General features: G+C 34.8%; 1 long non-coding RNA gene and 1 pseudogene across 1 annotated transcript; both read left to right on the top strand.

Moving 5' to 3' along the window:
* Nucleotides 1-902: 902 nt before the first annotated feature.
* Nucleotides 903-1,306, top strand: LOC125200254. The gene is made up of 2 exons (XR_007172703.1): nt 903-937; nt 1,014-1,306. It is a non-coding gene; the product is annotated as an uncharacterized LOC125200254 (long non-coding RNA).
* A 2,300-nt stretch (nt 1,307-3,606) lies between these two features.
* Nucleotides 3,607-7,602, top strand: LOC125200255 (annotated as a pseudogene).
* The last annotated feature ends 103 nt before the right edge of the window (nt 7,603-7,705 follow it).

Genomic DNA, 7,705 nt, shown 5'->3' with positions numbered 1-7,705 from the left:
TTCATAGATATCAAGTTGATAGTAGTGCCTCTTGATTTGAGACAACGGGGTGAAAGAAAAAAAGTGTTACTACTTGGGATAATTTTATTGCTCAATGCATTCAAATCTCATTAGTTACCTGTGGTTGAAATACTTTAACCTGCCCTTGTTGTTTAAATTTGTTCTGATAATTCTTGATGGTAAGTAGCTCAATTTAGTTTAATATCAAGTACTTTTTGGCATCAAAGAATGAAATCCATTCCTTATGAAATTTTTATCTCTCTCGTTTCCCATTTCTTTCCTCACCGGATCACTGTTTTTTTGAGCTTGATAGTGAAGTGTTTTCGTGTGAGTGTAATGTGTTAACCATCTTGTTTTAAGCCTTTTTCTGATTACATCTGTGTTGTTTCAGCATCTGGAAAGCTAGTGGCCATTCTTCTTTCTGAAGATGGACAGTAACACCATCAATTTTTGCCTATACACAGACCACTGTCTGGGAGGTTCGGGTGTTGTGAATATAGAAAAGAGGACTGCTAATGAAGATGACCGCAACAGTCTCTTTGTCAACTATGGTTATTCCCTTGAAACCCCATGTTTCTTAAATATAATTTGTTTCTTGTTCCTTAGAGTATTCTTCAGTTAATGGATTATACTGATCTCTTCCTTTTTTTTTGGCGGCGTATCTTAGAATCTATTTGGGTCTACTCCTGCAGCCCAATAGCCGGAATGAAATGAGAAGAGCTTGGAGAGGTGATCGATCTAGTGTTTCCCAAAGAAAGCCTGGGGACCCAAACGATGCACTGGTATGTTCGCACTCACACATCTCTTCTTCTATCCTAATCAACAAAATGGGAATGATCAAAACAATTGTTAAAAAAAGTTCATATTTCTGTAATGTTTTGATCATTGGCTCAGACACGTTCAGGAGGTGCCTATTGATGGACCAGTTCCTTTATCCGTAAGCTCTTCAACCAAATTTTCACGAGTCTTTTCAGTTTTATGCGTTTTTGACAGCTGCATTCTCCCACGAGCAGAAGATGGTCGAATTGTTGGTTGAAGCATGGGAAGAAGACTAAATCGAGAAAAATGAATTGTTGATGTAGGAGTTTCAAAATTGGAGGTATTGCTTGTGTTGTGTTTTCAAGATTGCGATTAAATTTGGGGAATGCTTCTTTCACTTTACTGGCTTCGTAGATGCTACTGTATTACTTGAATTATAAATTTATAGTACTAGTAATATACAAATAATGAAATTTCCATGTACTAACAATTTTTGTGTTCTATTTTTATATTTTAATTATCAATTTGAAATGGTGGTCAAAGACAATTGCAACTTGTATTTTTTTTTGGCTGCTTGAATTTCCTATGCAATTTCTTATTGAAATTTATCTGTTGAATAATTGGATTCGCGGTGGATTTTCCTCAGAAACTTCGCAATTTTTGTTGGAATTATTGCATTGACTTTTCCGAATCAATTCTTTGACTTGGTACCTTATATAATTATAAAGACATATTATTGTTATCTATTCGATAGGTGGTTCCCATCTGAAAACCCGAATTGAGACACAAAGTTTGTTTTTATGATAAACTTTTAGATAATACTATTTGGTTTAAATATATACATACATTAATTAGGTGTGTATTCGAAAAGGACCAATACCCCCCAAAATTAGATTGATACTACATATATTTGTATTTGAAAATGACTTCTATAAGTCATAGTACAAAGCCAAGTGCATATATCTAACCAAAAAATTAAAAAAGCATAATATTATCAAGATATTTGTATTTGATAATGACTACTAAATATCACAAATTCACTATCAAAGAATTTGATACCACATTTTGTATCTCAAATTCACTATCAAAAGAATTTGATACCACATTTTGTATCACAAATTCACTATCAAAAGAATTTGATACCACATTTTGCTAAAAGTTTCTTTAATCGGATAAAAGGAGAACACGAATCACAACATTTGCCTCAATATACTGTAATGCCTAAAATTAAGAGTACATTTTCCAATGAAGGAAAATAAAGAAAAACACTTTTATATCAAAACTTTTTCATTTAGTTTACTATCTAAAAAGATAAGCCATAAAGTTCGGTATCAACAAAGAGAAGACTGCAAAAGTTTGCATTACAAACCAATCATTTTAAGAATATTCAGCTCAAGGTGAAACTTATCTAAAATCTAAATAACAAGAGAGGATGAGAAATACGAACGTTGAAAAGAAAGCAATCCTTTTCACTCAATCTTTGAATTCAACGTTATATATTTTGATTTCCCTTGAATCAATTTCACTTGGAATATATATTGAAAAATTAATAGTGTAAATATAAAAATAAAAACAACGGGAGTTGCATATGGGATATATTTAAAATAAGTATTGATTCGTTTAAGAAAAATTCTAAAAAAATTGATAATTTATTGTTCGGTTATCAATGGAGACAAATTTTTTAATTTTATTGTTGAGCAAACCGAAAATTAGTCCGAATAAGAAAATAAATAAAATGCGAGGCAGAATTATTTCTGAAAAGGATATAAATATGCGAACCTTCTTAAATCCTACTCTCCACGAGTCTTGAAACCAGGTAACGTTTCCTGCGTTTTTCCAGCTTAAATCTCCAAGTAAATATCTGAATTTGCGTATTTAATGTGCCTTTATTTCCGTGTTGATTCATTCAGCAGTATATTATCGTTAGACGTAATTGGCTGTGAAGATTTAGTTTTTTTTTCCAATTAAATCGTTAAATTTGAATGTCTTGAATCTGTGGAAAACCCAATTAAGTTTTTCATCTAACTAACCGATTTGTGGTTCTTGACCATGAAATATATCTCGAGTTTACTGAAAAATTGATAATTTGGTTTTCAGAAGAGGATTGATTGGAAGTGGGCATTTGTTGTGGTATTTCTAGAAAACTACTTTTTTATGTCAGTTTCATGAATTCGAAGATGATTTTGTTTGATTCTCTTTGTTGTGTGAAAATTTTATGTCCTTTTGGAACCGTGCAGAAGGATTGTTTGATATAAAGTCAAAATGGAGATCGATAAAGCTATAAGAGAAAGTGATGACATAAGGTTGAAGACAAAGTACAACAATGCCGTCTACGTAATCCAAAGAGCTCTTGCTCTTTACTCGTACGTGCCTTTCTTTTGTGTTTTCCCTCAGCTTTGAGTTTTTTTTTTTAATTTTAGTATAAATGATGATTTCAAATGCTTGATTGTGGTGAACTGGTGGAAATATGAGATCTAGGTTTGCATTGTTGTGTTGAGGAAAAAATGTTGTAGAAACTCGCGTGCTTTCCTTGAGGCATGTTTCAGTTGAAGGAAAGCAATATATATGGGCGTTTTATATGATTTTAGTCGTTGATGCGAGTATATAGCTATGGTTCTTTAGCGTTGTTATTAGCGCAGCAGATAAAAATTGATTAAACACTAAAGTGATTATATCAACAGTGTTGAAGAGGTCGCCTTCAGCTTTAATGGGGGAAAAAGATTCAACTGTAAGTTCTTACATAGACGCACAGATTTGGTCTCCCATGCAAAACTCATCATGCCTTTCCCATTTTGAAGAATCTGATAATGGTATACACGATTCTGTTCGCAGGTTTTTTTGCACCTTCTTAGGGCAGGCCATTATTTGCATGAGGTTGGAAAGAATCTGTCAGGCGATGATGCTGAAATAACATTTCCAATACGGACCATTTATTTCGAGAGTTCTTCAGTTTTTCCCCGAAATCAACTCATTCACTTATGACACAGCATCTATGTATGTCAATATAAACTTCCTCTACCCCCATACAACTCTATACCCTTTTCTCTAATCTTTTAAATTTAAAGTTATTTATGATTGACTATTTATATGTTGTTTACAATTTGGCAGCTATAAATTGCAGATGGACATCATTCGCCTAGATTTCAAGTCTGGCTTGGAGGCCCTTTTAAAAGCACATCCTATTAGAGCTATTTTTCTCGGTGTTGAATTGGTGATCCAACTGCTGTATGTTTACAACTTGCTCTTAGGTTTTTGAACATAAAAAGTTAGTACGACTGAGAAAATGGTCTTAATCTTCAGGTTGGGCAAGAGCAGTTCTCACCGAGTTCACCTGGATGGCCAGCTTTCATGAGAGTGAATCCCATCTTGGATTGGTCATACAGGTCAGTTCAGTAGATCAAAGTTGTGTGTGCATTTCTTTTCCAAATTCATATTCATGGTATGTTACATCACGTATATAGGATCGTTATGTCTTTCTGCATTAATATGAGGTTTCACCTTTTAATGTTTCATGGCAGAGATGTTTGGGCCTTTCTCTTGACTTGCAAGGTTCCATACTGCAGCCTTTATGATCAAGGGTAAATCTTCACTCCATGCTTCAAAATTTATTGATAAAAATGTAAAACCTTATAGCATTTACTTAATTCTATTTTGCTTATATATGCAGGGAACATTTATATGTTTCCTGTTACCTTCATACATTCAGGCAATAAATTTGTTGGCCCCGTTCTTTCTTTTCCTTTGTGGATTTTGTTTTCACTGTTTGGTACTCAGTCATTCTACTATTGTAATTTGTTTCTGCAGTTACACTTCAATTGGTAGCATTCACGATACAGTTCCTAATGCACTATTGTGCCGTAGCAAGACAAACGGCACTGAACAGAATTACAAACCTGCATATCTGCTTCCGGACGGAAGATTGGAAAGAGCAGGAAGAGTCAAAAGGGCACATCTCAGCCATCACTTGCTACTAGCAATGGCTTTAAGCAGGATGACTCACATTTGAAAAGAAATTTTACGGCCTCGATCATTACTGTGGGAGGCGAAATTCTGTAAGTTTTTGTTTGTGATTGTTCTATTGCAAAAATATATTGACCTTTTCTCCATGTTCCTTGATGCCCTTATTATGTGGTATTTATAAATGAGGTTGGCTGTCAAGCATTGCTGTGTTTGGAATTCTATCTTTCTAATTTCACTATTTCAGTGTCTCAGTATCTTGTTTGGTCGTATCTGATAGAGGTATCAGATTTTTGATAATTAGAAACGACCTATTTGCATCTTGTCATGACAAACTTTGCATCTAAAGGAAAAGGATAACCTATCCGGAAATAGTGGTCTGCATAAATGTAGTGTATATTTCTATTGCAGCTCCCACGGAGACTTCTTTCTAAGTGAGAATTTTGTGTTGGATCCATAGCTCAGGTTCGGCACTGTCGAGGATCGGATGATGCCCATACTGTGTAGAAAGCTCCACTCTGTGGGGTGGGCTGTTTCACATATTGCTGTTAGCCGAAATGATGTGAGTTTTGAATTTTCACACATATCCTTAATGCTGTTTCTCACTATTATTTTTATATATTATTATAATGTACATTGTTAGCAAACTTACATAGACATGGTAGTCATAATTATATGTTCTGATGGTTAATCTATGCACCTCGACTCAGTATCCATAATTTTCTTTATATCGACTAAATTGGCAGCTTGGTTTGTGAATTTTTATGTAGTGCAGTTTTAAGTTTTTGCTTATAGATATGTCTGAATACTCCCTTTCGTTGACTTCCTGTTTAAGTATTCTAATCATCGATATTATCTTTCCAGATTGACTCTGTAGCAGATGAAGTCGGCGACTAAAGTCCACTTGTGATATGGTAAACCTTCTGCAGTATGAGTCAGCTTTTATAGTTTTTTGTGTGTGGGGAAGTATGAGAACAGCTGTCCCAACTTTTGGTATGAGAGGATTATATGATGTAATTTCACCTCGATGCGGCATTGATACTCAAAACTGTTGATGAAAGGTTTTCATATATGGAGGGGCCACTGCCCTCAGATCTCACTGTAGCTGGTGTTGCTAAAGCTTTTTGGGGTTCGAATGGTAAATTATCTAACTATAATTAATCTCTAGTTTTACGTGTGATTTGATAGTTGGGGTACTAAGTGTCGGCTGTTGCCGTGGTCGGCCTTATTAAATTAGTGGTCTATCTTATGCTCTAGTAGGAACAGAGAAATTTTGTGACTTTTTTGCTGGTGTCGCAAATATTCGGCTAGCTGTATATCCAGTGTTACTGTATTTACTCACACTGTTTTACTTTTTTCCCTGAAGGCCCCTAATGAAGAATTTGAAGAATATTTGAGGCATATACTAGGTGAAAAAGGGGCACAGGAGATAGGAATGAGGTAACATGTTGTTTACTTTCTTTACTGCTTTGTTTAGTCTACTGAAGCTGCATCTTGAAACACGCGAGAAGTGATTAATGAAAATCACAAAAATGTTTATGCAATGAATTGGAAGATGGCTTAGTATTCTTTGTTTGCAACTTGATTTTATGAGATGAATTTTACTGTTTTATTTGCTTGTTATGTGTTGAAAGATGTTTCTTCAGATGCTATTTTGTTTTTCAATTACCTAGATGCCTGGATATAGTTCTTCAAATATGTTGTGTCTTGATTTGCTTACGACGAGAGGTAGATCTTCTAGATACATATAATTGTTTGTGAGAATCAAATTTTGTAAAAGTTGGCAGTTCATGTTGAGAAAGGGTAATTCTTTATGAAAAAACTTTTTGCTGATTTTCCCTTTCAGATGGCACAAGTTGCCCGAAGGCATCACGGAGCTGCTGCATCATGGAAACTGAGAGTTCCTTTGGTAAGTTTAAAATGTAATTTTTGGATTCACCATTTCTGTCTCATCTAATGCAGTATGGTTGTTAAAATTTTCCATTTACGCCTCGTAGATCAAGTGCCAAAATGTCATCATTCTTACTGCAACAAATGCTTCTGAGCTGGAAAAGGAGTGGGATTGCTTGATTGATCTGATGCCGTCCAACGGACTAGTAATCTCCGAACCATTTATTTCAAAGAGACTGGCAACAACACTTTCTGATGTGAGTCTTACCCATCCGCTGTGCATATATCCTCATTTACATAGTGTTTTTAGTCTTTCTTAGAAATGTGAGCTTCAATAATCTATAATGCAGGTTGATGCAGCTCAGCCTCTGTCTGAAATGTGTTGTAAATTCCCTGATCTCTACATTGGTAAGAATTCTCTCATCACAAACTATATATTCATCGTTCTTTTTAGGGTTTGTAGTTTCCTAATCCGATTTTCTTGGGGCGTGAAGGGGCGTATCGTGAATCAAGAGGAGGCTCTTTGATCATAACAGTAAAGGCAAGGTATGTATATCAATCTTTATATCTCGACAATTCTTTGGGTGTGTTTTCCTAAGTGAAGTGGGGATGGAGATGGGCAAGTGAAATTGATTGACTTTGGTTTTCAGGATAAATCAAGAATTTCAACAGCTGCCGATGCATTATGCAACAAGTTTGGTTGTAAGGAAATTGAGTGACTACCTAAAGTTATTACACTTTGCTCCTTGGAATTTTATCAAAATCCCACATTTCACATTTGCTGGATGTACTATGTTGAGCTTGGCAACTAAGGATTTACTTTTCATATCTAATACTTGGACTACCGTATACAGTTGCCGTATGAACACCCATACTTATTGTAATTTAATCAACCTTTTTACATCTCTAATCAAAGCCCAATTCCATGTACGTTATTCTGTATATTTTGAAATTAGACAATATGAGCAAACACACATACTTGTGGTGATCTGATAATTAGCCTCTTTTTTGTGCGTATAAAAAACTTACGTGTCATACATTATAGTAATCCATTTATTACAAGTAATGGAGTAGAAAGCTTTAGGTGATTTTACATCTC

Source organism: Salvia hispanica, unplaced genomic scaffold (assembly GCF_023119035.1).
Source record: "Salvia hispanica cultivar TCC Black 2014 unplaced genomic scaffold, UniMelb_Shisp_WGS_1.0 HiC_scaffold_867, whole genome shotgun sequence".
NCBI lineage: Eukaryota > Viridiplantae > Streptophyta > Magnoliopsida > Lamiales > Lamiaceae > Salvia > Salvia hispanica.
The sequence above is the reverse complement of the archived record's forward strand: the minus strand, read 5'-3'. Positions and strand labels throughout refer to the sequence as shown.